Source organism: Rhinoderma darwinii, chromosome 4 (genome assembly GCF_050947455.1).
Source record: "Rhinoderma darwinii isolate aRhiDar2 chromosome 4, aRhiDar2.hap1, whole genome shotgun sequence".
NCBI lineage: Eukaryota > Metazoa > Chordata > Amphibia > Anura > Rhinodermatidae > Rhinoderma > Rhinoderma darwinii.
The window spans coordinates 271,849,584-271,877,411 of record NC_134690.1 but is presented as its reverse complement, the minus strand read 5'-3'; the positions used below and the strand labels follow the sequence as shown (position 1 = coordinate 271,877,411).

Sequence of the window (27,828 nt, the reverse complement as noted above, 5' to 3'; positions counted from 1 at the left end):
CTCCAGTCCTTGACTGGAATTCCGGAGAAGTTTTCCAATGAGGCTCCAAATGTCTCAACTGCTGCCTGCTACAGATCCGTCCTGTCCAGCCTCCACTGTCTCAGTCATTAGCAGGATTACCTCCTCATTTCTCCCTGTTTGCGGACGTCTTCAGCTTCCTCCACACCGATTTTACGACTGTCCAATTGAACTGGTTCCAGATTCTTCTCCTCCCTGTGGATGGATATATCCCCTCTCCTTGCCAGAGACTCAGTCCATGTCAGCCTATGTCAAGGAGAATCTGGAGAGGGGTTTCATACGAAAGTCCTCCTCCCCGGCCGGGGCCGGGTTCTTCTTCATAAAAAAGAAAGATGGATCTCTTCAGCCCTGCATTGACTACCATGGTCTCAATCAGATCACGGTTAAGAATAAATACCCTTTGCCACTGATCTCTGAATTATTTGATCATATACGAGGAGCCAGGATCTTCTCTAAACTGGACTTGCGTGGTGCCTACAACTTGATCCGAATCCATCAAGGTGAAGAGTGGAAGACGGCATTTAATACTCGAGATGGGCACTATGAATACATGGTGATGCCCTTCGGCCTGTGTAACGCTCCCGCGGTCTTCCAAGAATTTGTGAATGATATCTTCCGAGATCTTCTCTATCGCTGTGTGGTTGTCTATCTCAATGACATTTTGATCTTCTCCCCAGATCCAACAACACATCGGAGGCATGTCCTGTCAGGTTCTCTTGCAATTAAGAGTGAATCGCCTGTATGCAAAGTTGGAGAAAAAATTCCCTGCCCATCCTGGACTACATCATCTCGGACAAAGGCCTCAAGATGGATCCTGAAAAAGTCAAGTCCATCCTGGAATGGCCACGTCCTCAAGGTTTGCAGTCTATACAGCGTTTTCTGGGATTCGCTAACTTCTACCGGCAGTTTATCCCAAATTTCTCATCATTGATGGCTTCCATCTCTACCCTTACCAAGAAAGGTATGAACGCCAAAGTGCGGACTCCAGATTCAGAATCAGTGTTTAATAGTCTCAAGAATGCCTTCACTTCAGCCTCGATCCTACATCATCCTGATGTGTCTCAACAGTTCTCGTTGGAGGTGGACGCTTCCTCTGTTGGTGCAGGTGCACTTCTGTTCCAGAGAAGCTCTAAAGGAAAGGCAGTAGTGTGTGGCTATTATTCTAGACTTTTCTCTCCCGCAGAGCGCAATTACTCTATTGGAGATCGCGAGTTACTGGCCATCAAGTTTGCACTGGAGGAGTGGATACATCTGCTAGAGGGCACAGTTCATCCCATTCTGACTTACACCGACCACAAGAATCTCACCCATCTCCAGTCGGCTCAACATCTAAACCCCCTTCAAGCCAGGTGGTCACTGTTCTTCACCCATTTCCAATTTGTTCTCCACTACCGTCCCGCTGACAAAAAATGTGAGGGCCAATGCCCTGTCCAGGTCATTTGAAATGGAGGACACTGTGGAGACCCCTTAATGTATCATAGACCCATCCTGCATAATTACTGCTAATCCCCTGCAGGTTAGAGGCATCCCTCCGGGGAGGACTTTTGTGCGCCTGGCAGACAGAGGGAGAATCCTCCACTGGGGACACAGCTCCAAACTGGCAGGTCACGCGGGTGTCCGTAAAACCCGAGACCTGATTGCCCATAATTTCTGGTGGCCCACGCTGCCCAAAGACATCATGGACTTTGTCTCATCCTGCATGGTGTGCGCGGCTAACAAGGTTGCTCACTCCAAACCTGCTGGTCTGCTCCAGCCGCTGCCTCTGTCCAATGCTCCCTGGCAGCATATAGCAATGGACTTTGTCATGGACCTGCCTCCCTCTGCTGGGGCCGACAAGTCTTGTCGCCCGGCCGACAAGAATGTGAGGGCCGATGCCTTGTCCAGGTCTTTCGAGACAGAAGACACCATGGAGATTCCACAGAATATCATTGATCTGTCTTGCATTGTCTGTGTCAATCTCCTGCAAGTTGGGGACATTCCTCCAGGGAGGACTTTTGTGCGCCTGGCTGACCTTGGAAGAATCCTCCGCTGGGGACACTCCTTTAGACTGGCAGGTCACGCGGGGACCCGTAAGACTCGGGATCTGATTGCTCGTCATTTCTGGTGGCCCACGCTGCCCAAGGACATTATGGACTTTGTTTCTTCCTGTTCAGTATGTGCAGACAATAAGGTCACTCACTCCAGACCTGCTGGTCTGCTCCAGCCATTGCCTGTGCCCAATGCCCCCTGGCAGCATATAGCTATGGACTTTATTACGGACCTGCCTCTCTCTTGGATGCAGTACTGTCTGGGTGGTGGTGGATCGATTTTCAAAGTTGGCTCATTTCGTTCCGCTGACCGGACTACCTTCTGCTTCTCGACTGGCTAACCTCTTCATCCAACACATCTTCCACCTGCACGGCTTACCGCTGCACATCGTGTCTGATCGGGGCTTCAGTTCACCTCAAGGTTCTGGAGAGTCCTCTGTAAACACCTCGATGTAAAGTTGGACTTTTTCCTCAGCCTACTATCCCCAGTCCAATGGTCAAGTCGAGAGGACCAATCAGATCATGGAGAACTACCTATGACATTTCATCTCCAGGCAACATGATGACGGGTGCAGTTTCGTCCTTGGGCCAAGTTCTCTTATGATAACCATACAAGTGAGTCTACAAGAACCACACCATTCTTCATCGTCTATGGCCAACAACGGTGTTCGTTATGTCCGAGGTGCCCGCAGCTGATTCTGCTTTTAGGGAATTCCTGCAGATCTGGCAGCAAATCCGATCTTCTATTCTGCTGGCGGTCGACCGCTTGAAATGAAAGGCAGACACAAGGAGAAGAGAGCCTCCCCAGTTTCTTCCAGGTACCAAGGTCTAGCTGTCCTCTAGGAATATCCGGCTGAGGGTGCCATCATACAAGTTTGCTCCCAGGTTCCTCGGACCCTTCGAGATCTTGCAACAGATCAACCCTGTCTCCTACAAGCTTCGGCTGCTTCCTACCCTCAAGATCCCCAACTCCTTACATGTCTCCCTCCTGAAGCCTGTGGTCCTGAACCGCTACACCAAGAGGAGGGGGCGTAATATGGGGAATACTGTGACGCCCATGGCCGCAGACCGTCGGGATTACTCACCCTACGACAACCACAGCCGTGTGAGTGCTGGCCCACATCTCCTCAAGAGATGCCAGCGCCCACTTCCGCTTCACTCTGCTGTGTCCCGTAGGGTGCGTGCGCATGCTCGTGCCTGGCCTCAAAGGGCCAGCGTGCGCACCTGAAAAGAATGTCAAATTAGCCCATGATCACCTTGGACTATAAGAAGGGCCCTGCCCCTTTCTTCATTGCCTGAGCGTTGTTGTATTTACCCGTGTTAGTCTTTGCAAATAGTCCCTTAGTGTTTTCCAGTTCCCAGTGTTCCCGTACCTGCTACCTGTATCCTGTATCCCGTGCTACCTTGTTCCTGTGCCATAGAGAGTTGGAGTCGTGTTGTGCCGTATACTGCGCCTGCTGTGTTACACCGAGTCTGGTGTCTGCCTGCTGCGAAGGTCCCATTCAAGCCTAACCATCACTACTGTCTGAATTACCACAGGTATATTTATTAAAACAATAGACATTGACTTGGTATCCTGTTGGCCAGCTACGGCGGTACGGCCCAGTGGGTCCACATAACCGTGACAGAGTGCATATACTGTACATACTTTTCAGTAGGCCAACATTTATGTATTAAAAATAATTTTTTGCAATTGCACTTTTATAATATTCAAATTTTCTGAGATACTAAATTTTGTGTTTTCATTAACTGTTAGCCATAATCATCAACATTAAAAGAAAAAAATGCTGGATATAGATCACTCTATGTGTAATCAATCTATATAATATATGAATTTCACTTTTTGAATTGAATTACTGAAATAAATTAACTTTTTTATGATATTCTAATTAATTGAGAAGGACTAGTATATATATACCCTCAAGACACACACATTTGGGGGGGCATAACATATGTATTTGGGCTTTTGGCCCCGATGTCTTTAGCAACGCCCCTGGCTGCTAGTGTTGCTTAAAGAGGCTCTGTCACCAGTTTATCACTTCCCTATCTCCTACCTAATCTAATAGGTGCTTTAATGCTGATAACTCCTGTATTTTTTGTTTTAAAAAAACGTTTATTATTTCCAAATTTATGTTCTTATTTAGAGTTATGCTAATTTTCTCTTAATGGCCAACTGGGCGTTTTTTTTCTTTTCACCATGTGGGTGTTGTATAGAAACCTGTATGACGCTGACCAATCAGCGTCATACACTTCTCTTCAGCCCAGCCCAGCGTGAATCACAGCCCAGTGTGATCTCAGCTAGAATCACAAGATCACAGTGTGACGTCACTTACTCCCGCAGGTCCTTCACCAGAGCGACGGAAGACATCGCCTTCAGCCATTGCAGGATGATTATCCTTCTCAACAGCAGCACCAAAGCTGCTGCTGAGGATAATAGTCCTGGCATGGCTGGAGGCCCAGGTATTGCAAACAAAAGTCCTTTCCTAAGGCCTCATGCACACATCAGAGTGGGTCCAAAGCACGGAAGAGGTGCAAAACTTTTCGTTATAGGTTTTCTCTGTTTATGTTCCACTACTAGTTTTGGCTTCCAAACACTGAAGCAAAATACTGACCAGAATACTGACGTGTGCATGAGGCCTTAGCCGGACACTAAGCACACAGCCACAAGGGAAATAAGAACACTTCTCCTATATGTGGAGAGGCACAAATTTTATCAAAACGGCTGCTTGGCTCACAGAATTTGCGGCTCACCCACAGTTCTCTAGACGTAGCTCGGGATCTAGCCTGATGCAGAGGACGTCTGTTTCTGACAACAAGAGATGTCACTTATTTTCAATGTCCTTCTTCTCGTCACAACTTCGGGGAGGCCCCAGGCAATCTTCCCTCTGGGGTATCGACTCGCATACGGGAAAGCCTCAGGCAATTTTCACCCATCCAACTCTGCCTCTAAGGGGTTATTTAGACGAACGTGTAATATGTCTGTGCAACGTGCGTGATTTTCACGCGCCTCGCACGGACCTATGTTAGTCTATGGGGCCGTGCAGACTGTCCGTGAGTTTCACGCAGCATGTGTCCGCTGCGTAAAACTCACGACATGTTCTATATTTGTGCGTTGTTCGCGCATCACGCACCCATTGAAGTCAATGGGTGCGTGAAAATCAGGCGTAGCACACGGAAGCACTTCCGTGTGACGCGCATGATTCGCACAACAGCAGTAAGAACTATGAATGAAAACAGAAAAGCACCACGTGATTTTCTGTTTACAAACATACAAACAGAGTGTCATAATGATGGCGGCTGCGCGAAAATCACACAGCCGCGCACCATATGATGATGACACACTGAGCTGTTAAGTACCTTTTGCGCGCAAAACGCACACGCTCGTGTAAATCCGGCCTAAATAGCGATTAACTCTTCAAACTCGATTAATCTCTTCGGCCGATTAATCCAGATGCTGAAAGATTTTTTACTAATCCCGCTGACCAAAGATTCCTTTTTGTCTCTTACATTTTTTCAGGCCTCTTCACTCACAGCATGGTTGTATTCTCAGCTGTAGCCCAATGCAAATAATCACAATTTGGCGTGAACATCTGCTATTTAATAATAAAGAGCTCTCCACCACGCAAGCATTTTCACGTTTATGTGTTCCCACACTGTTATGGGACAATGTGCCCTAACATAATATGGCGTCCGTGCTTCGCTGGTCCTGTACAGGAAAAGAGCAGAACATTTGAAAGAAACCATACACAATAAGGGTATGTTCACAGAACCTATTTTCAGACGTAATTCAGGCGTTTTACGCCTCAAATTACGCCTGAAAAACCGGCTCCATTACTTCCCCTTTCCCATCCCACTTCCCCTTTCCCATCCCTTGGTTGAACTTGATGGACATGTGTCTTTTTTCAACCGTACAAACTATGTAACTATGTAACTATGTAACGCCTACAAACATCTGCCCATTGCTTGCAATTCAGACGAGGTGTCATTTTCTATGGGAATTACAATGTTCTGTTCCCACGAGCCTTTATTTTACCCGTCGCTGTCAAAATACGGCGCGTAAAATGACGGCTCGTCAAAAGAAGTGCAGGACACTTCTTGGGACGTTTTTGGAGCCGTTTTTCATAGACTCTATTGAAAACAGCTCCAAAAACGGCCAAAAAAAACATTTCAGTTATACTCGCAGGTAGAAATTATTGGTATTATCTCCATCTGCAGATTGTGATCATATGAATCTACATACCACTACCTAGGGAAGTGAAATATTCTTGCACACCAGCAAAGTTTATCCAATGCCCCAGAGTCAAGATGAAATCCTCTGAGATAATAATGACCTACTTTCCTGACCAAAGGCATAGGTCATTCCAAAAAGAACCAAAAATAGAGCGGTATTCAGATTTAATGTAATCTTGCAAGTTTAGTGCGACGAAGGTTTAGATAGCACCAGGTGATTCAGCATAAGGGTGCATAGATAGGGGCCCAACCCTCTGTAGACTGTAGAAATTATTACGCACACCAATTGGGATAATTTTGCAGGTAAAATCTTTAATCTCTCATACCAGGGTGCAACGTTTCGGTCCTGGCACGAACCTTTTTCAAGCACTTCTATCGACTGGTAAGACAGCGTGACGGCACAAGGAATAGCGGTATACCGCTTGGGAAGGCGCTATTCCTTGCGCCGTCACGCCGTCTTACCAGGCGATAGAAGTGCTTGAAAAAGGTCCGTGCCAGGACCGAAACGTTGCACCCTGGTATGAGAGGTTAAAGATTTTAGCTGCAAAATTATCCCCATTGGTGTGCGTAATGCTTTCTACAGTCTACAGAGGGTTGGACCCCTATCTATGCACCCTTATGCTGAATCACCTGGTGCTATCTAAACAGTCTTGCAAGTTTAGTCCCACTTTTGCAATTTCAACTTCCATAATCTTCAAAGTGTCAAATGAAGAACCTGCCCTTACAGGTTTTGTCCCATTAAGACAAACACTTTTTAATAACAGCCTAGAACCCCTGAAGATCAACTATTATTCCTAGGCAAAATTCTTTTTACGCCTCTGTCTTAAAAAATGGAGCGTAAAAAGAAGTAAATGTCACTTCTTGAGGCGTTTTTTGGAGCTGATTTTCCATTGAACACTATGAAAAACGCCTCAAAAACGCCTCACAAAATGCCTCAAAAGAAGCTCCAAATTAAGAAGCTTCATTTTCAGCTTCAAAAACGCATGAAAATCAGAGGCTGTTTTCTCTGAAAACAGCTCCGTATTTTCAGACATTTTTGGTAAGGATATGTTCACACACAAACTCAAAAACGTCTCAAAATACGGAGCTGCTTTCAAGGGAAAACAGCTTCTGATTTTCAGAAGTTTTTTAAGCCACTCTCGATTTTCGCTGCGACATGCGTTTACGCCTCTGACCTCCCATGGGAGGCAGAGAAAGCATATTTTGTGGCGTTTTTGCCTGTGGCACTCAATGGGCGCGATAAACGCAGCGGAAAAACGCAGCAAACGGCGTGCAGGCAGATGAAAATCTACCTCAAAATTCCAAATGGAATTTTGAGACAGAATTTTCCTCCTGCAAAAGAACTCAGTGTGAACAGGGCCTTAGAGGGGTTGTGCCATAACACACATGTATCCCCTATCTACAGGATATTGAATACATGTAAGATCCCTGAGGTCCGACTGCTGGGACCCCCAGCGATAAGGAGAATGGCGGACCAAAGTGACCCAGAGCGCTACATGAGAGGCTTGGACTTCCGGGTTCTGTGTCCGGCTTATGTGTTCGGTAGAGCCATAGAAATGAATGGAGAGCCGGTCGCGCATGCGCATAAGAATCCCATTATTTTCTATGGAGCTGACAAACACATAAGCCAGACACAGAACCCGGAAGTCCAAGCCTCTCATGTTGCCCCATTTGAACCCCTGAGGACGCTGCGGACACAGCGAAACATGTCGGGGGGGCTTCTTTTCATCTTTTAATTCAATGTCTCACTGACTGTTAGTTACTGATACTGCTGATCTGTGTGTCGTGGCGTTCTGCAGACGCTGCGAGACACATTACTAAAAACAGATTTCACTGTGTTCACTGATTGCATCGGTCTGATGCAAAATATATTCCTATCAGTGAGCTTTGGCTAATTTTTAATACTTTGTTCCTTTTTGTCTAGTTACCCCTATATTTAACCATAATTAATAAAAGTTATATTTTAATATATACATACTCTCATAGCCGGCTGGGAATAAAGGCACCCTTCCTTTTTTGCTTAACTGCAAATAAGTATTCCTTTGTGACCGTTCAATGCCTGCCAGCCTGCTGGGTCTGTCTCTGCTTGTTTTTTGCAAGCCTCTCATGTAGTGCTCTGGGTGAATTTCGGTCCCCCGTTCCCCTTATCGCTGGGGGTCTCGGCGGCCGGACCCTCAGTGATCACACATGGATACATGTGTTTTATGGCACAACCCCTTCAATGGAACAGTCTACAGATGCAGTTGAAAATGCTTCACTACCTGTCATAAAAGTTTTTTATTTTTTTATTTACATCCTGAGCATAAGGATAGTGTAACGTCCGTGGTCGTTGACCACAAACTCCTTCCATCCAGTCGTCGCCCTTCTCTCAAGAGATGTCTGCACATACGGCCGTCCTAATCCACAGTGACCACCAGGGTGCGCTCACGAGCTCAGTCCAGACTTGAGAAGCCAGAGCGCACGCATATTGGATATTGAGCGAATTGCTCCCAGAGCACCCTGGGCTATAAGAAGGTCCCAGCCCCATCCTCCCACGCCTGAGCATTGTTGTCGTATTCCAAGTCTGTCTTGCAAATGGTCCCCTAGTGTTTCCTGCTCCCAGTGTTCCCTGTTCCTGAATCCTGTAACCTGTATCCTGATCTAGTGCCGTGCTTAGCTGTAGCCGTGCTGTGCTGTATACCATGCCTGTCCTGCTTCTCCACGCCTGACGTCTACCTGCTGCCTAGTTCCTGCCAAGCCTGCCTTGCTACTGTCCGAGCTGCCACAGGTACTCTATATGAACTATAGACTCTGACCTGCGCCCTGTTGGCCAGCTGCCGTACCGCCAAGCCGGTACGGCCCAGTGGGCCCACAAACCCTACGTGACAGTATGCTCAGGCCATGGACCCTGCTGGTCGATCCAAGACCATGATGACATCACAAGAGATTTAGGCAGATATGCTAGGTCTCCGGTCTCCACAGGACAACTCCTCCAGGTCTTGAACATTCTCGCACGTCGGCAGGAAGCACGAGCTTCCGTTCCTCCTACTACACCACCTGGCAGTGTTGATCCTCAGACTACACCTCCTGGCAGTCTTGACTCGCGTTTCTCTTTGCCACTTCCAGATCCACTAGGACATTTTCATCTGACGGTGCAAGGGTCACTTTCATCATCTCTCTCCTCACTGGCAAGGCTCTTGCATGGGTGAGTCCTATCTGGGAGAGACAAGGACCAGAGACCCGTCACTTCCAGGGCTTCCTCTGGACTTTTTGCACGGTGTTTGAGGATCCTGGACGGGTCTCATCTGCAGTGGCTTCCTTGATTAACCTACGCCAAGGAGACACCTCCGTGAGCGAGTACGTTATCCACTTCCGCACCCTGTCGGGAGAACTGTTATGGAACAATGAGGCCCTGGTGGCTGCATTCTGGCATGGACTGTCTCCTAAAATTAAGGACGAACTTGCCGCTCGAGACCTGCCATCTATCCTGGATGACCTCATACTTCTGTCCGCCCGCATTGATATACGGATCCGAGAACGCCTCCAAGAGGTTCGTTGGGAGGGAGCCCTTACTAGTCTGGTCCCTACTTTACAGCAACCCCTGCTGTCCTCAGATTTCGATCCTCCTAAGGAGTCTGTGACGATGGACCAGTGTAAGCTAGCCACCCAGGAGAGACAACGCAGACGCACTTCGGGACTGTCTATATTGCGGACTCGGTGGCCATCTTGTGCGCCTGTGTCCCCAAAAATACCAAAGCCTAGGGTTGATAGGAGAGGCAACCTTGGGTAAGACAGGACTTCTGTCTAAATTGTCCATACCAATGACAATAGTGTCCGGTGAGAGAACGCATCAGGTCTCTGCGTATCCGGACTCTGGATCCGCTGCTAATTTCATCCGTAGAGACCCGGTGGATCTTCTTCAATTACCCACCACCCCCCTGGAGAGGCCGTTGACGGTTGCATCAGTGAATGGACTACCTCTGCCAGACCCAGTTATAGCTGTGAGGCTCCAAGTGGGAGCTCTTCACTCCGAACTCCTGTCGTTCTATGTCCTATCTAAAGTCGTTAACCCTGTGTTGCTGGGCCTGCCTTGGCTCCGACTACATGCCCCAGTCCTGGACTGGAATTCTGGAGAGGTTCTCCAGTGGGGCCCTGAGTGTCAAAGCCGATGCCTGGTGCAGATTCATTCGGCTCAGCCTTCACTGCCTCGGTCATTGGCAGGATTGCCGGGTCATTATGCTGCATTTTCGGACGTCTTCAGCAAGAGGGAGGCGGAGACATTGCCTCCACACCGGACGTATGACTGCCCTATCGAGCTGATTCCTTGTGCATCCCTTCCCCGTGGTAGGGTATATCCTCTCTCAGGGGCGTAGCTAAGGGGGGGCAGGCGGGGCATGTGCCCCGGTCGCAAGGGAAGGGGGGGCGCCGAAGAGCAACTGATCGCTGCTGATAGGCGCCCCGTATGTTTACACAGCAGCGTTTGACTGGGTTCTGTGATGGCCAGGGAGTGGACCAGTCCTGTCACCTGACCTCAGGTCAGTGACATGAGGTCAGATGACTCAGGTCAGGGGACAGGTCCACTCCCGTGCTGCAGCCTCCCTGCATCTGCCTCCACTCTGCTCTCCTGTTACACACAGCCGACGAGCAGAAGAGGAAGCTCCGCCCACTGACCTATCAGCAAGGAGACATGGTGAGTGTCTGTGTGTATATGTGTGTAGTGTGTATACAGTGTGTGTGTCTCTGTCTTCGTATGTGTATATGTTACAGTGTGTGTGTGTGTGTGTCTGTCTGTCTGTGTCTCTGCATGTGTTTGTCTCTTATATCTACTACATTATCTGTACTCAGAGAGTTATCACTGTGTTATCAGTGGTGTTACATAGGACTGCAGGTAACACTACTACATTATCTGTACTTAGAGAGTTATCACTGTGTTACCTGTGGTGTTACATAGGACTGTAGGTAACACTACTACATTATCTGTACTTAGAGAGTTATCCCTGTGTTACCTGTAGTGTTACATAGGACTGCAGGTAACACTACTACATTATCTGTACTTAGGGTGTTATCACTGTATTATCTGTGGTGTTACATAGGACTGCAGATAATACTACTACATTATCTGTACTCAGAGAGTTATCACTGTGTTATCTGTGGTGTTACATGGGACTGCAGGTAACATCTATTACATTATCTATACTCAGAGTTATCACAGTGTTATTTGTGGTGTTACATAAGACTGCAGGTAACATCTACTACATTATCTGTACTCAGAGAGTTATCACTGTGTTATCTGTGGTGTTACATAGGACTGCAGGTAACAGCTACTACATTATCTGTCCTCAGAGAATTATCACTGTGTTATCTGTGCTGTTACATAGTACTGCAGGTAACACTACTACATTATCTGTACTCAGAGAGTTATCACTGTGTTATCTGTGGTGTTACATAGGACTGCAGGTAACATCTACTACATTATCTGTGCTGTGTACATATGTGCCTGTGTGGGTATATATGGGTCTGTTTGTGAATGTGTCTTTGTGCTTGTATATTTGTGCCTTTTATGTATTTGTATATGTTCCGGTCTGTGTATTTATCTGCCGGTGTGTGTGCGTATATGTGTCTGTACGTCTATATATTTACCTGTATGTATATATTCCAGATATGTGTATGTATATTTGCCTGTATTTCTAAATATCTATCTTTATGTATGTACAGTATATATGTTCCAGCGTGTCTATATATGTGGTTAATTTTTTGTTTGTGTAGGGGGCGGCAATAGAGAGTCCCGCACAGGGCGCCATCCAACCTAAGGCCGGCCCTGGCTGTCACCAACCCTAGTCAGAAAGAACTCCACCGCTGCCTGCACCGCATGACCTCCTCGGCTCCTCCGGTAAGTCACACCAGGCAGAGCGGAGAGTGGTAGCGGTAGGCTACCGCTCACCGGTCTGCTCACAGTGTGGCGCTAAGTACAAGGGGGGAGTGTGGCGTTATTTAAAAGGGGGGGTGTGGTGCTATTTAAGAGGGGGGAATGTGGCACTATTTACAAGAGGAGGGAAATGTGGCGCTATTTACAAAGGGGCAATGGGCTGTGTGTGGCACTATCTACAAGGGGGGGTGTGTGGCACTATCTACAAGGGGAGCTGTGTGGCGCTATCTACAGGGGGCTGTGTGTGGCCTCTAATTTATTTTCTTTTAATAAATTTTTATGTTAATTACATTATAGAACTATATCGCTTGTAAAATGTAGAAATGCTTTTATACTCGAGTTACATTAAAAAAATTTTGAAAAACAATTACACCTCATTGATTGGTAGGGAAAGCAAGCATGGCGAGGGGGAAGGAGATGTCGGGAAATAAGTTGGGGGGGGCGCCAATCTGAATCTTTGCCCCGGGTGCAGGAGAACCTAGCTACGCCTCTGCCTCTCTTCTTGCCAGGGACTCTGTCCATGTCCGCCTATGTGAAAGAGAGCTTGGAGAGGGGCTTAATACGAAAGTCTTCCTCCTCGGCAGAAGCCGGGTTCTTCTTCGTCAAAAAGAAGGATGGTTCTCTTCGCCCTTGTATTGACTACCGAGGTCTCAACCAGATCACGGTGAAAAATAAATATCCGTTGCCACTGATCTCAGAACTGTTTGATCGTATATGTGGTGCCAAGATTTTTTCCAAACTAGACCTGCGTGGGGCTTACAACCTAGTCCGGATTTGCCAGGGTGATGAATGGAAGACTACATTTAACACTCGTGATGGACACTATGAATATCTAGTAATGCCCTTCGGCCTGTATAATGCTCCCACGGTCTTCCAGGAGTTTGTTAATGACATTTTCCATGACCTCCTCTATGTTTGTGTAGTAGTCTACCTTGATGATATCTTGATTTTTTTCTCCAGATCCTATGACGCATCAGAGACATGTCCGTCAAGTTTTGCTGCGGTTAAGGGAGAATCGTCTGTATGCTAAGTTGGAAAAGTGCGTGTTTGAAAAAGATGCTCTACCCTTCCTGGGCTATATCATCTCGAATCAAGGTCTCGAGATGGATCCTGAAAAGGTAAAGTCCGTCCTGGAATTGCCACGCCCTCAAGGCTTGAGGGCCATACAGCGCTTTCTGGGATTCGCCAATTATTACAGACCGTTTATTCCAAACTTCTCCTCACTGACTTCTCTTATCTCTAACCTCACTAAGAAGGGCGTGAACGCCAAGGCGTGGACTCCTGAGGCAGAGTCCGCATTCAATAGCCTGAAGAGTGCCTTCACGTCAGCCTCTATCCTACATCATCCAGAAGTCTCTCTACAGTTCTCGTTGGAGGTGGACACATCCCCTGTCGGTGCTGGTGCACTCCTGTTCCAGAGAGGCTCCAACGGCAAGTCAATGGTATGTGGATATTTTTCTAAGCTCTTCTCTTCCACAGAACGCAACTACTCGATTGGGGATCAGGAGTTACCGACCATCAAATTGGCTCTGGAGGAGTGGAGACATCTACTAGAGGGCGCAGCTCATCCCATCCTGATTTTTACAGACCATAAGAACCTCACCTATCTTCAGACGGCCCAACGGCTGAACCCTCATCAGGCCAGGTAGTCACTGTTCTTTACCAGGTTCCAGTTTGAGCTCCATTATCGCCCGGCCGACAAGAATGTGAGGGCTGATGCCTTGTCCAGGTCTTTCGAGACAGAAGACACCATGGAGATTCCACAGAATATCATTGATCTGTCTTGCATTGTCTCTGTCAATCCCCTGCAAGTTGGGGACATTCCTCCAGGGAGGACTTTTGTGCGCCTGGCTGACCGTGGAAGAATCCTCCGCTGGGGACACTCCTTTAGACTGGCAGGTCACGCGGGGACCCGTAAGACTCGGGATCTGATTGCTCGTCATTTCTGGTGGCCCACGCTGCCCAAGGACATTATGGACTTTGTTTCTTCCTGTTCAGTATGTGCAGACAATAAGGTCGCTCACTCCAGACCTGCTGGTCTGCTCCAGCCATTGCCTGTGCCCAATGCCCCCTGGCAGCATATAGCTATGGACTTTATTACGGACCTGCCTCTCTCTTGGATGCAGTACTGTCTGGGTGGTGGTGGATCGATTTTCAAAGTTGGCCCACTTCGTTCCTCTGACCGGTCTTCCTTTTGTTCCTCTGCTGGCCAAGCTATTCATCCAACACATCTTCCGCCTGCACAGTTTGCCGCAGTATATTGTGTCTGATCAGGGGGTTCAGTTCACCTCGAAGTTCTGGAGAGCCCTCTGTGGACTCCTAGGTATAAAGTTGGACTTTTCCTCGGCCTACCATCCTCAGTCCAATGATCAGGTCGAGAGGATCAATCAGATCTTGGAGAACTACATACGCCACTTCATCTCCAAGCAGCATGATGACTGAGTGCAGTTGCTTCCGTGGGCTGAGTTCTCTTACAACAATTCTACCAGCGAGTCCACACAGAAGACACCGTTCCTTATTGCCTATGGCCAGCACCCACGAATTCCTCTACCGGTCCCTGTTACGTCCGAGGTGCCAGCTGCTGACATGGCTTTTGTGGACTTTCTGCAGATCTGGCAGCAGACTCGATCCTCCATCCTGCTGGCGGTCGACTGCATGAAACGGAAGGCTGACACAAGGAGAAGAGAACCTCCTCAATTTCTCCCTGGCACGAAGGTCTGGCTATCCTCCAGGAATATCCAACTAAGGGTGCCATCATACAAATTTGCTCCCAGGTTCCTCGGTCCCTTCGAGATCCTGCAGCAGATCAACCCTGTTGCCTGCAAGCTTCAGCTGCCTCCTACCCTCAAGATCCCCAACTTCTTCCATGTTTCTCTCCTGAAACCAGTGGTTCTGAACCGCTTTAGCAAGACTCCAAGCCCTGCAGTTGCCTCCAGCGGCCCTTCAGACATCTTTGAGGTTAAGGAGATCTTGGACACCAAGAGAGTGAGAGGATAGACTTTTTATTTGGTGGATTGGAGGGGGTTTGGTCCAGAAGAGAGGTCCTGGGAGCCACAGGAGAATCTCAACGCTCCTACCCTGATTAAGAGGTTTCTCTCTCGTTCTGGCCCCAAGAGGAGGGGGCGTAAGAGGGGGGATACTGTAACGTCCGTGGTCGCTGACCACGGACTCCTTCCATCCAGTCGACGCCCTTCTCTTAAGAGATGTCTGCACCTACGGCCGTCCTGCTACACAGTGACCACCAGGGTGCGATCACGAGCTCAGTCCATACTTGAGATGCCAGAGCCCACGCATGTTGGATATTGAGCTAATTGCTCCCAAAGCACCATGGGCTATAAGAAGGTCCCAGCCCCATCCTCCCACGCCTGAGTGTTGTTGTTGTATTCCAAGTCTGTCTTGCAAATGGTCCCCTAGTGTTTCCTGCTCTCGGTGTTCCCTGTTCCTGTATCCTGTAACCTGTATCCTGATCTAGTGCCATGCTTAGCTGTAGCCATGCTGTGCTGTATACCACGCCTGTCCTGCTTCTCCACGCCTGACGTCTACCTGCTGCCTAGTGCCTGCCAAGCCTGCCTTGCTACTGTCCGAGCTGCCACGGGTACCCTATATGAACTATAGACTCTGACCTGCGCCCTGTTGGACAGCTGCCGCACCGCCAAGACGGTATGGCCCAGTGGGTCCACGAACCCTACGTGACAGATTCCTAATATGCGAATGCAACCCTGACAAGTGCACCGATTTGGTCAATTAACATGAAACATAAATTAAATGTGTTTGAAAAGTATTTAAATAAATTAGTCACGATGTGTTAATGTTGTTACAATTATACCTGTGTGGAGGCATCACTCACTTGAATGCTTGGCTACGCACTGTGACTGCAACTTTTAACCCCTTAAGGACACAGCCTGTTTTGGCCTTATGGACAAAGCCAATTTTTTAAAATCTGACTTGTGTCACCTTATGTGGTAATAACTTAGGAATGCTTTTATTTTTTCAAGCGATTCTGAGATTGTTTTCTCTTGACACATTGTAGTTAATTTGGTCGATACATTCAGTGTTTATTTGTAAAAAAAACACCAAAATGTAAAGAATATTTGAAAAAATTAGCATTTTTCTAAATTTAAATGTATCTGCTGTAAGACAGATAGTAATACCACACAAAATAGAAAATGTTTGTAGGAGTAATCCTCCAGCTCACCTCTAGCAGTTTTTCCACTGCCGACTGCGCCCGGATCTCCATGTCGGCACACGGTCGTAGAAACAGGAAAATGGAGATAATGATCCAGCGCAGACGCAAAAAAGTTTAGTTTAAAAGGAAACTAGATTCCAATTTTATTCCAAAAAGATGCTTTAAAAGAAATGTGTCCCAGATACAAGGATGGTTAGTAATATTAAGCGGTGCCTATGCGTTTCGGATGAATACAACGTCCTTACTCATGGCTTGTTGTCAGACGGGGCTCAGAACGGCAGGAGCGCTATTTGGCATGCAGATTTTGCTGTATTGTTTTTTGGGAGCCATGTTGCATTCGCAGAGCCGCTGAAGCACCAGTACAGGGGAAACCCCTGAAAAGTGACTCCATGTTGGAAACTACACCCCTCGGGGCATTCACCTAGGGGTGTAGTGAGAATTTTGACCCCACAGGTGCTTAATAGATTATATTAGAATTAGGCAGTGAAAATGAAAAACATTTTTTTTCCAAATATATGTTGTCTTAGCTTCCAATTTTTTTATTTTCACAAGAGGTAATTGGAAAAAACAACACCACACAGTTTGTTTCTCAACTTCTTCCGAGTATGGCGATACCCCATATGTGACCCTAAACTGCTGTTTCAGCACATGGCAGGGCTCAAATTGGATGGAGCGCCATTTGGCTTTTAGATAGCAGATGGATTGGTGTTCATGCACCATGTTGCATTTGCAGAGCTCCCTTAGGTACCAGAGTACAGTGGAAACCCCCGAGAAGTGACCAAATTTTGGAAAATACACCCCTCCCGGCATTTATCATTTGCCTGGACATATGACAGTGCTTAGGAGTTAAAGAACAGCATGCGCATTTGAGGCCCATTTTGGTGATTTTCACAGCATTGGCCCACAATTGGAGGGTTCTGATGTCAAATAGTAAAACAAACCCCAAAGTAGTGACTCCACTTTGGAAACTTTACCCATTAAGGCATTTTAAGGGGTGTAGTGAGCATTTTGACCCCACAGACATTTTTTCATTAGAAATTAGGATGGTGCGCAGCGGATGGTTCAAAGTGAAAGGTGCACATTTCCACTGATATGCCATTTTAGTGCACGATATGTTGTGCCCAGTTAGTTCAACTGAAGACAAACACCTCATAAACTGTTAAGCAGCTTCTGCCGGGTATGGGAACGCCATATATGTGGACGTAAACCACTGTTTTGGCACACTGTAGGGCTCAGAAGGGAGGGGGCACCATTTGGCTTTTGGAGTTCGTATTTTGCTTGGTAATAGTTCTGTCTCGAGTTTTACTGGTATTTCAGTTTATAATGTGGGGGCATATGTAAGTTGTGTGAAGTACATCAGGGCATAATAATTCATAGATGAGTGGCCAGTGTTGCACTGATGGATGGTGCCCAATCTTATCCGCAGTCCAACAATCAGATTTGTAGCAGGATATGCACAACACCGACACCTTACTTGGGCTTAGAAGTAATGAAAAGACGTGCTCACAACTGCAAGATGCTTCAAATTCCAGTTCCTTTTTGTTTTTCCTTTTTCCTATTTCAGTTTTCAAAGCCGAGAACACTGAGCTCTTTTTGTCATGCCTCCTCACCTTGCCACAATGTTTTGAGAGACCGTGCCCCCTTACTCATCTGTGCAGATGAGGCAGGTTTGAGTGGCTTAAATAGTTGAAAAAACATGACACATATATAAATATATACAATATACACATGAGAACACGCACAGCTGCATGGAGTCACAAGGAACACTGTTTTTATATAGCAAATACAAAAATCCTTGAATATACACATTTTACTCACAGGAACACTTTGAAACTACTGGTTTCATTTAACCCCTTGGGTTCCAATGTCTCCAGCCTAGTAATCCAAAAAAACTATCTTTGGAATTATAATCGCCTATTCTTATCGTCATCTTGTTTTCCGTACAACTGTTCTAGTATTTGCCATCCCAGGTCAGATATATGATGATTCATATTAATAAAATGCCCAGCTACTGTTGCTTCATGGAATTTACATCTTATTTCTTTCCTCTCTACTTCAATACTTATTTGCTTTCTTTTGTTCAATTTCCTTCAGTTTTAGTTATTTATATTTTTTTATATTAGATTTATGCTCATTTAAACGTGGTTTAACCTGGCGTGCTGTTTGTACAACATACGCTTTTCCACACGGGCACTTTAACCCCTTGCTGCAGAATCACGTACATACACGGCATAGAATCCAGCCATTAGCACATTCCACCGTGCATGTACGTGAAGTGTGGGCACAGAAGCTGTGCCTAACAAAGGCGCCCAGGCCTCCCCTGGCTGTATGCCTATCAGGCCGTGCTAGAGGTATAGCCTAATAGATTGCCTGTCAGTTTTAGGGTATGTTCACACGGCAGCGTACGTTACGGCTGAAATGATGGTGCTGTTTTCAGGAGAAAACAGCACCGTAATTTCAGCCGTAATGGCATGTGCAGGCTTCTTTCGCTGCGTCCATTACGGACATAATTGGAGCTGTTTCTCCATGGAGTCCATGGAAAACGGCTCCATTTACGTCTGAAGAAGTGACAGGCACTTCTTTGACACAGGCGTCTTTTTTACGTGCCGCCTTATGACAGCGGCACGTAAAAAAATGACCGTCGGAACAGAACATCGTAAGACCCATTCAAATGAATGGGCAGATGTTTGCCAACGCTCCTGAGCCGCATTTTCGGACGTAATTCGGGGCTAAAACGCCCGAATTACGTCCGTAAATAGTGTGTGTGAACCCAGCCTTACACTGATAGTATACCAAAGCATTATTGCCTAAGTATACCAAATCATTATATAAGCGATCAGAAAGAGATCTGAAGAGATCGCAAGGTGAAGTCCCCTAGTGGGACTAATAAAAAAAAAAAACTAAAACAGTTACATAAAGTTTATTAAAAACAAAAAAGGAAAAGATTACAGTAAAAATTTTAATAAAACCACTTTTTTCTATAAAAGTGGTTTTATTTACTAGAAGTGCAAAAAAACACAAAACACACACATATATGGTATCGCCATGATCATAACGACCCAAGTAATAAAGTTAACTCATTAATTAAACTGCCGTCTGAGCACAGTACAAAAAAAACACACAAAAACGACAGCAAAAATTCATGTTCCCCAAAATGATACCAATGAAAACAACATCTCGTCCCGCAAAAAACAAGTCCACATATGGCTCTTGAAAAGCAGCGATGCAAAAACAAATAATTTTTCTTTAAAAGTGTTTTAATTCTGCAAAAGTCGTAAAACATTAAAAAAACTATACATATTTGGTATCTCCGTAATCGCTCTCATCCATAGAGTAAAGTTATCATGCTATTTAAACCGCATAGTAAACGGCGTAAATTTTACAACGCGAAAAACAATGCTGGAAAAGCAGTTTTTTTTTCAATTCCTTCCCTAAAAAAAATGAGTAAAAGATAAGCAATATAATATATACACTCAAAAATTGTGCAATTGAAAAATACAACTTGTCCCGCAAAAAAAAGCCCTCATATGGCTATATTGACATAAGCATAAAAAAGTTATGACTCTTGGAAGGCGGGGAGGAAAAAATGAAAAAGAATGCTTGGTCCTTAAGGCCGAAATAGACCTGGTCCTTAAGGGGTTAACAAATAAATGACATTTTCCGTTTCACAGGTGAAAAAACCTTTCACCGCAATATTATTTCCTTCAGTTGGGTGATAAATATTATCAACTTTCGGTATGCAAATATTTGTTGCTCACGAAACAAAGCCTTAAATTTGGGGTCCTGTTTAAAGAGATCCCAATATTTTGCGCACCTCTTTTTTTCACCACCTTGGTGTGCTTGTCTAAAGTTGAAGTATACACCAATCTATTTAGTTTTTTTCTCTCATTTGTGTCTTTTTTTCGTTCTTATTTCACATCTTGTTATACCCGCAATCTCATATCCTATCTTCTCTAATGGGTAACCCCTGTCAACTAATTTATTAGTTAATTTACACATATTACGTTTATACAGGTTATCATTGCTAGAAGTCCTCCTAGCATGAACTAATTGACTTTTTGACAGGCCATCAATACCAATACCTGTGGTGCATGACAACTTGTATAATATAATAAGTTTTGTGAAAATCATGGTCTCAAAACCACACTCTTTCAACCTTACTTCCACATCCGGAAAATAAATCACCTTTGGGTGATACTCCAATGAAAACCTAATATATTCATGGCAACAATTCAAGTATTGGGCAAAGTCCAGCAACGATTTTTCATCACTTCTCCATAACAGAAAAATATCATCCACATAAATCAACCAAGTTGCCGAATTTTCTAAGCCCCGTTCACAAAAGGCAAAGGTTTCCTCGAAAGCTGCCATGAATATATTAGCTAGACTTGGGGCTACAAACGACCCCATAGAAGTTCCATGAAACCTGCAAATAAAAATCATTATCAAACCAGGAATAGTTTTTAAATAACACCATCTCTAACATGGTAATCAAGACCATAATAATACGATTATGCAACCTGCTATTTTGACATAACCACTCGCGAATGCAAGCCATACCATTTTGAGGAATATTGGTGTATAAACTTTGCACATCAAGGATACAAAAATATGTTATACCTGTACTCTCAATATTTTCAAGTCTAGTCAGAAATTCATTGGTGTCTTTCAGACACCTATCAAGATTGTGAACTATAACTTGGAGGAAGGAATCTACATATATGGACAAGGGTTGCAACAATGAACCAGTGCCCGATACGATCGGCCAACCGGGGGGATGTTGCAAATCTTCGTGGAATTTTGGCAATAAACACAGAATAAAAGCAGAAACTTTTTATTTTTTTTATTTTTATATATTTTTATGAACTTTTTTTTTTGTCCCACTTTTTTTTAAATCCCTGATCACTATACCTACATAGTGCAGTGTATTATTGCTGTCAGTTGTACATTGACAGCAAGCCTATTTGCTTCCCGCCTCTGGGGGGGACCTAATAGGCTTGCTTAAAGGCTTCCGTACTTGACATGTACTACAAGGGATCCTTACTCCAACCACCTTTGTATCACCTCTATTGACACGGTCTCCTTTTTACAATAGGGCGTACTAGAGCCAACCAGTTCATTATCTACCTAACACTGAAAATTGCACTATCTGAATAAAAACTGTACTACCAGACATATGCACAAGATGGCGCCATGGAACAATTCAGCATTACTTTGCTGAATATTTCGTAAAACAGAGTCATGTATTGTAATAAAGGCCACCACAAAAAATGCTATAGCAAGTCCTTCTTTTATCCAGTCCACAACATGTCTTAAATGTGCCCAACAAGGAGACAGCGATCTCCCTTCATTTCGAGATACCCATCTACTCTGGGCATGCGCGTGCGTTCCACGCCTCGCTAACACAACGCGGTGGAACGCACGGCCATCTTGGCCGATGCGTTCCAACCAACCATACACGCCCCCTCCTCACAGCACTTAAAACCAGGAAGTTGAACTCCTCCTACTACAGAAGGGCCTTTCCTTCTGCCCCACTTATAGATATGATCTATTCCAGCTGGACATGGATCTAAACCGCTTCTACAGAACCTTACGTCTACGGGTCTTTTTCTCCAACAAGGGGGAAGCCCGAGGACCAGAGGATCCTATGACGACGAGTGTGACCTCCACGATCACCTCGAAAGAACTGGGACTGAGGAATAAAAGCTTGTTCGCTCCCCCAAAAAATTCACCCCCATTGGAAACATTCATTGGACTGGTCCAGAGAGACGTGGAGATTTTCCGCCACGACTTTGACCTAGGCCTTTTTAAATGCCAGACCAACATGGGCAATGTTGAGAGGCAAGCCCTACTCTCACTTACCAACGATAGGGATCTAATTATCAAACCCACAGATAAAGGCGGGGCTATAGTCGTCATGGATAGGAACACATATATGGAGGAAGTGTATAAACAGCTGAGTGACGCGTCAGTCTATAAACCCATTGACCATGACCCAACAAGTAGAATCATGACTAGGGCCACCGACATTCTGGATAGATACGTGGCCAAAGGTACCATAGATCAGGAGGCAGCATTATTCCTGACCAATAGACATCCCATCACACCGGTGTTCTATGTTCTCCCAAAGATCCACAAAAGACTTGATAAGCCCCCAGGCCGTCCAATAGTTGCATCCACTGACTCTATCTTCTCACCTATCTCCAGATTCTTAGAAAAAATACTTACACCTCTAGTCAGGAAAACAAAATCATATCTGCTAGACACCACAGAATTTCTTGCACATATCAGAAGACTAAACAAAGTATCCACGGAGACCATACTGGTAACATTTGATGTCTGTAGCCTGTACACATCTATCGAACACACTAAGGGCACAAGAGCAGTACACGAAATGCTAACCAACACTAATACACATCCGGACGTCATAAACCTCTGTGACGACCTACTCAATCTTGTACTGACTGATAACTTCTTCTTCTTTGAGGACCAATTCTACATACAATTACAAGGCACGGCAATGGGCTCTAATGTTGCCCCCCCATACGCCAATTGCTACATGGCCTATCTGGAAGAACATTACATCTATCCTAACAACCTTTTTAGACAGCACGCCCGAATGTGGAAAAGGTATATAGATGACATCTTTTGCCTATGGTAAGGCACAACCACTAGCCTTCACAACTTCACGACATATCTGAACAGCATCTGGCCAGAGTTACAATTTACTCTGAGCCATGACAAATTCAAAATAAACTTCCTCGACACAACAATTATAAAAGATGTACATGGCAAACTCAGCAGTGATCTTTACACTAAAGAGACAGATAAGAATGGCCTCTTGCACTATTCCAGCTGCCACCCACTGGCAACCAGAAATTCCCTACCTAGATCGCAATATACACGGGTAAACCGCATTGTAGACAACCCATCACTGCGGAGGGAAAGAACTGAGAACATGACTACGAAGTTTCTAGAAAGAGGCTATCCCAGTAGAGTCAGCCCAAATACCGAGTTCTCCCCGTACCCAGGCCAAACCAAAACGCATCCCCTTCGTGCATGTCTATCACCCATGTACCTATAAGATCCATCATGTCATCAGGAAGCATTGGCCCCTACTACTGGAGGCCTACCCACAAGTCACGGAATTTAAATCCCCCTTCTTACCCTGTTTAAAAAAAAAATAAATCTTAAAGACAAGATTGTCAGGGCAGATATTGGATCATCCAGAAAAATATCCAGACAGACGTTCCTGAGTACACCTAAGGGGGGCACCTTCCCTTGCAGAAGCTGTCTTCAATGTTCCCATATTATCAAAGGAGACTAAATCCATCATCCCTCATCTGGTCAGAGTATTCCAATTAGAGAATATTTCGATTGTAACACCAATTACGTGGTCTATATGATCAAATGTCCCTGTGGATTAGCCTACATAGGTGAGACCACCCAACGAATTAAAGATAGAATCAGCCAACACAAGTCCAATATTAGATGCGGCAAAACAACACTTCCCATCCCTGCACACTTTGCCCATCACAAACACAATATATCTCAACTTATGTTCCAAGTCATTGAACATGTTCCAGCAGAGGGGGCGACAGGATCAACCTACTGAAACGCAGAGAGGCCTACTGTATACATAAACTCCAGACACTAGAACCTAGGGGTCTCAATAGGGAGTACGAGATCAGTAGCTTCCTATAAACAATATCAGAAAGCTTGACGTTCAAGCACCTACTAGCTAGTTAACCAAGATGTTATACCTCAACTAACTCTGTTTTTCCATCTCGATGTGTCACCCTCCCTGATTCTATATATACGTCCCATTGTCCAGGTGTAAATGTATTATACAGTCATTCTATAATTGACATTAACATAACCTGCATCTGTTTTTATCCCAGACTCAATGATTCCTTCTGAGCCTGCATGTACTACAAGGGATCCTTACTCCAACCACCTACGTATCACCTCTATTGACACGGTATCCTTTTTACAATAGGGCGTACTAGAGCCAACCAGTTCATTATCTACCTAACACTGAAAATTGCACTATCTGTTTAAAAACTGTACTACCAGACATATGCACAAGATGGCGCCACGGAACAATTCAGCATTACTTTGCTGAATATTTCGTAAAACAGAGTCATGTATTGTAATAAAGGCCACCACAAAAAATGCTATAGCAAGTCCTTCTATTATCCAGTCCACAACATGTCTTAAATGTGCCCAACAAGGAGACAGCGATCTCCCTTCATTTCGAGATACCCATCCACTCTGGGCATGCGCGTACGTTCCACACCTCGCTAACACAACGCGGTGGAACGCACGGCCATCTTGGCCGATGCATTCCAACCAACGATACACGCCACCTCCTCACAGCACTTAAAACCAGGAAGTTACCAGGGATTACCAGCGCCCATGAAGAGCGGTAAGCCGCCGAATACAATTTATAGCAGCGCTACTACGCATTGTACACTCAGATCGATCAAGTCCCCAGTACGGCTCAGGTAAGGAATATATCATCAAAGTTTATTGAGGTGCCTACACTCCACTGTATACTCTTTTTGGACTAGTGGAACTTCGCTTGTACAACTAATCCTTGTTTGTTTGTTATATTTATACTGTATGCCCTGCACCTAATTCTGTGACACTTTCTAGTCTGCGATGTATATGATGCATAAAATGTACCTCTAGAATGCTTTTTACTAAGGGACCATCACCCGGAGAGGCGCTCAATGACCATACTCATGATTACACAATCATGGATTCCATAAAGATATGTGCACTCCTATCTTCCCTTAATGCCACTCCACAACAATAGTTTTCATCTAACATCCCGCTGTGTTCATATTTATGCCTTAACAAGCTACGTAGATCATCATTGACAAGTGGTACCCTGCCTATCCAATGTGCTCACGAAATTATACATACCCGAATATGTACGACTACCTAGATCATCACCAACCTCCCTATAGTCATACTGGCGTTCCCCCCATAGTGGTGACTGTACCTGGGACATATGCAACTGTTTCCTCCTATTGTTTTTAATCTTTTTGTCAATTTCATAGCCTTATTTTGTAAAGAATGACTATGTTAAGATTGACCGAGTTATATATTCTATACTACATCTAGTGTATATATGACATATTATGTGATGTTATGATGTATATTATGTGACAGTTCTCCAAACTCATGATATGCTATAATTATATATACATATTTTTCTAGTGCCCGACGAAGGTCTTACGACCGAAACGTTGATGTTGCACATATAGCCTCTGCCATTTATCCTGAGAAACAAATAAATATAATTTTGAACACAATCAAGGTGTGCAGACTACAATTCTTAACCTACATCCGGGTTGGGACCCTATCTCGAGCACCCAAAGATACCGGTGCAATCTGAACACAACCATTGACAGACCAGAAAGCCATTGTTAGGCCTCCGGTTGCCATAGCAACCATTGGCACCCCTGCAGTCTCGTCATGGGGGTGCCGATCAGCTACAAACCACCTAGATGCAGCGGTCACTTTTGACCGCAACATCTAAGGAGTTAATGGTGGGGATTAGAGCTAACTCTGATCCCTGCTATTGCAGCAGGGTGTCAGCTGTAACATACAGCTGACACCCGCGGCTGATGGTAAAGACTCAGCTTCTGAGCCTGCGCCACCTTGTTGTCGCAACGCAAAACTTTTTAAACCCTGCCTCCAGATGGGGCCTAATCATCTTCCGTATTTGGTAGACCTGGAGGCCAGTATTAGGCCTCCGGTTGCCAAAGCAGCCTTCGGCACCCCCGTGATCACATCATGGGGGTGCCGATCGGCTAAAAACTATCTAGATGCAGCGTTCTCTTTTGTCTGCGGCATCTATGGAGTTCATCACGGGGATCAAAGTTTTCTTCAGTCCCCATCGTTACAGCAGACACCCAATGCTAATGGAGCAGGCTCAGCTTCTGAGTCCGCTACATCACCGCAACGTACAGTTACATGGGGTTGCGGTAAGTCATTGACCGCAGCGACATAACTGTACGCTGCATGTCATTAAGGGGTTAATGACCATTCAGTTCACTTTTGGAGAAGACAACAATTTAATGGAAAGAAACATATTGGGAATCTTTTGATTTATAGTGCTGCTGTCTGCTGTGGCTCTAATTTTCTGAAAATGTTAACATTTTTCAAATATTTCAATTTGCATTGTATCTTAAAAACTACACACTATGAAGAGCAATATGTGCACTCCAAAAGCATTTGTACTGCGGGCTAGGCACGGTTCAAAACAGGAGCGTCCCCCCATAAGTTACCACATAGGCAGCTCCATAATATATAACAACCAGAAAGAAGAAACAAGAGCTTATAGCCAATATTATATAAAAAATATATAAAAAATATATAAAAAATATAATTTTATTAACATATATAACATATATAACAAACAAAGTTTAAAAATGGATGAAAGGACAAGACCCTAGTATAAATATGAGAGCGATTACTGACACTTGCAATATAAAATAATAGGTATCTGTGTTACAGAATATTGGTCATATACAGTGAAGGAAATAAGTATTTGATCCCTTGCTGATTTTGTAAGTTTGCCCACTGTCAAAGACATGAACAGTCTAGAATTTTTAGGCCAGGTTAATTTTACCAGTGAGAGATAGGTTATATAAAAAAAAAAAAAAAAAAGAAAATCACATTGTCAAAATGTTATATATTTATTTGCATTGTGCACAGAGAAATAAGTATTTGATCCCCTACCAACCATTAAGAGTTCAGCCTCCTCCAGACCAGTTACACGCTCCAAATCAACTTGGTGCCTGCATTAACCCCTTCCCTCTTTGGCCACTTTTGACCTTCCTGACAGAGCCTCATTTTTCAAATCTGACATGTTTCAATTTATGTGGTAATAACTCCGGAATGCTTTTACCTATCCAAGCGATTCTGAGATTGTTTTCTCGTGACACATTGGACTTTATGTTACTGGCAAAATTTGCCCGATACATTCAGTATTTATTGTGAAAAACACCAAAATTTAGCTAAAAATTGCAAAAATTAACATTTTTCTCAATTTAAATGCATGTGCTTGTAAGACAGGCAGTTATACCACACAAAAATGTTGCTAACTAACATCCCCCATATGTCTACTTTAGATTGGCATCGTTTTTTGATCATCATTTTATTTTTCTAGGACGTTACAAGGCTTAGAACTTTAGCAGCAATTTCTCACATTTTCAAGAAAATTTCAAAATGCTATTTTTACAGGGGCCAGTTCAGTTGTGAAGTGGCTTTGAGGTCCTTAGATATTAGAAACCGCCAATAAGTCACCCCATTTTAAAAACTGCACCCCTCAAAGTATTCAAAACAGCATTTAGAAAGTTTCTTAACCCTTTAGACATTGCACAGGAATTAAGGCAATGTAGAGGTGAAATTTACAAAGTTCATTATTTTTTTCCAGAAATTCATTT

The 27,828-nt window shown here is 44.8% G+C and overlaps 1 long non-coding RNA gene across 1 annotated transcript in view; it reads left to right on the top strand.

Annotated features, from left to right (window-relative positions):
- LOC142761117 (uncharacterized) overlaps window positions 1-25,656 on the top strand; it is a 95,413-nt gene extending 69,757 nt beyond the window's left edge. Inside the window, exons 3-4 of the long non-coding RNA XR_012883510.1 lie at window positions 24,268-24,347; window positions 25,241-25,656. This is a non-coding gene — a long non-coding RNA (uncharacterized LOC142761117). The remainder of the gene's footprint in view (window positions 1-24,267; window positions 24,348-25,240) is intronic.
- The last annotated feature ends 2,172 nt before the right edge of the window (window positions 25,657-27,828 follow it).